Genomic DNA, 2,500 nt, shown 5'->3' with positions numbered 1-2,500 from the left:
GGAAGGAGGTTTCGGACTGAAAGTTTGGCGACAGGATGTTACCTGGCCACACAGGTGCGCCGCCTCTCAGGTGTTCCAACGTTCTCCCCAAGACGATTTGAACTCCGCTAAGCCATGATCCTCGTGGAGATTCCCTCGCTTTTTACCTAAAATGACGATTTGTTCCGGTGATTTCTACGCGTGGGTGGGAATATACACATAGACCTGTAAAGGAGACAACATCACATGCGGAGAATGACAAAAAACAGTGTTTACCAACTTTAATACATTAGCGGGTACCTCACTCTTTACATATTCTTCGCAAAACCTTTGTCTTGTTCCTGTTTTTTTTTTCTATTTCTTACTGTCTCTCCCTCTCCTCCTATCCTGCGTTCCAAATGTCGCATTTATCCGTATTTAGCAACATTGGCAAGGCTGGAACGAAACATTCCGCAATATTGTGCAAGCGAGGAAGATGGAGGGAGGGCGTGTGTGTGTGTGTTCGTGTGTGCGTGTACAGGTGTGTCGTCCACGCGGAGATTCAAACAGGTAGATTAACCAGAGCGGCATTTTAGCCTTAGGCTGGGATTAAGGGAGGCCTATGCGGTCTCGGGCGAATATTTAAGGTGGGACTGTAGGAGGCGAGAGGTAAGAAGAGAGGGAAAAGTGGGGGAGTGATTTGGGGTGAAAGGCTTGGAGAGGAGAGCTCCTTCCTGGTGTGTTTAGGGTGGGGTTTGGTGGCGATTCTCTCTCTCTCTCTCTCTCTCTCTCTCTCTCTCTCTCTCTCTCTCTCTCTCTCTCTCTCTCTCTCTCTCTCTCTCTCTCTCTCTCTCTCTACTCTCAATACATCTTCCTCTTCACTCGCACTCTAACCAATTTTTTCTCTTCCCCTTCTCTCTCTCCCTCTCGCTCTCCCTCTCGTCCAGGTATGACCCGGGGACTTTTTCGTGTAAATAGTGAAAGTGTCTGGATCAAGAGGACACTTCAGAGGCAGTGGATTAAGTCAAAGGGCAAATTAAAGGCCTGCCTTGATTCCCTTATTTCTTGCTGTAATCTCCGTTATCCTCGCTCTCGTATCTGAACGATTCTACCATCATTCCTCTGTCATTCTCTCTCTCTCTCTCTCTCTCTCTCTCTCTCTCTCTCTCTCTCTCTCTCTCTCTCTCTCTCTCTCTCTCTCTCTCTCTCTCTCTCCTCCCTCTCTCCCTCTCTATCCCTCTCCCTCTCTATCCCTCTCCCTCTCTATCTCTCTCCCTCTCCCTCTCCCTCTCCCTCCTTCCCTCCCTCCCTCCCGGTCTCTGCCCCCCCCCTACCGCTGGCCCTCCGGCGCGTCAAACGCAAGCGAACGGGCAAACACAGAACTGTCCATAAAAGGGAATATCGGATGAGAAAGGAGTGTTTGACGAGCACACATTTTCTCCTCAATATTTCCAAAAAAAAAGAGAAAATTACAGTGAGAGAGGGACAGGGAGAAAGAGAGAGAGGGAGAAGGAGAGAGAGAGGGGGGAGAAGAAATTGAGAGAGGGAAAAGAAAGACAGAGAGGGAAGAAGAAAGAGAGAGAGTAAGGGAGAAAGAGAGAGAGAGGGAGAAATAGAGAGAGAGAGAGAGGGGGGGGGGGCAGTAAAGATGAGGAGTTGGCATCATTGGTTGATTAAAAGAGGCTGTTATTGAAACTCCTTTGAAGCTTAAGTCCCCTTCGTGGTATTGAGAGTGGATTGGGGGGGGGGGGGGTTCGTAGTACTGAAGATTGTTTGGAGTTTTAAGGTAATATTTTTTCTTTCATCTCTTCGGTAAGGCGTGAATTTAATCTATATGCCCTTTTTAGCCCTTGAGAAAAACCTGTTCAGTGAATATAAATATTAATGTGTGTGTGTGTGTGTGTGTGTGTGTGTGTGTGTGTGTGTGTGTGTGTGTGTGTGTGTGTGTGTGTGTGTGTGTGTGTAATATCGTTATGATGGTAAATATTATCACTGATTATGATGACAATTCTAAAAGTGATGAGAATAAGTATAATGAAAAAATCGTAATAACTATAGTATTAACTGTAGTAATGATACTTCTAACAATGATCATAAGAATGGTAAAAATAATGGTAATTATAATAATGATAATAGAAATAATAATTATGATAATTACTGTAATAATGGTAATAACAATAATGATAATTATGATGATATTTATAATGAAAATAATAATAATATAATAATAATAATAATAATAATGATAATAATAATAATAGCAATAATAATAATAATTGTAATGATGATAGTCATAACAATAACAATAGTTATAGTAATAACAATAACATTAATGATAGTAGCAATGTTAATAGTGATGCTGATAGTGGCAATGGCAATCATGAAAATAATGGTAATGATAATGACATCACATTTACTAGTACTACTATTCATGCTGCCGTCTTGTTATTATTATCATGAGTCAACATCAAATTCCTTATTATTGGCCTCTTGAGTAACATACCTCTAGGGACGAGTGTTAGAAGGGCCGCTGTCCAAACCT

The 2,500-nt window shown here is 42.5% G+C and overlaps 1 protein-coding gene across 2 annotated transcripts in view; it reads left to right on the top strand.

The window, feature by feature from the left end:
• LOC119595466 (lachesin-like) overlaps positions 1-2,500 on the top strand; it is a 79,883-nt gene that overhangs the window by 183 nt on the left and 77,200 nt on the right. The window lies entirely within an intron of this gene.

Source organism: Penaeus monodon, chromosome 36 (assembly GCF_015228065.2).
Source record: "Penaeus monodon isolate SGIC_2016 chromosome 36, NSTDA_Pmon_1, whole genome shotgun sequence".
NCBI classification, from domain to species: Eukaryota; Metazoa; Arthropoda; class Malacostraca; order Decapoda; family Penaeidae; genus Penaeus; species Penaeus monodon.
This window is presented reverse-complemented; position numbering and strand designations above follow the sequence as displayed.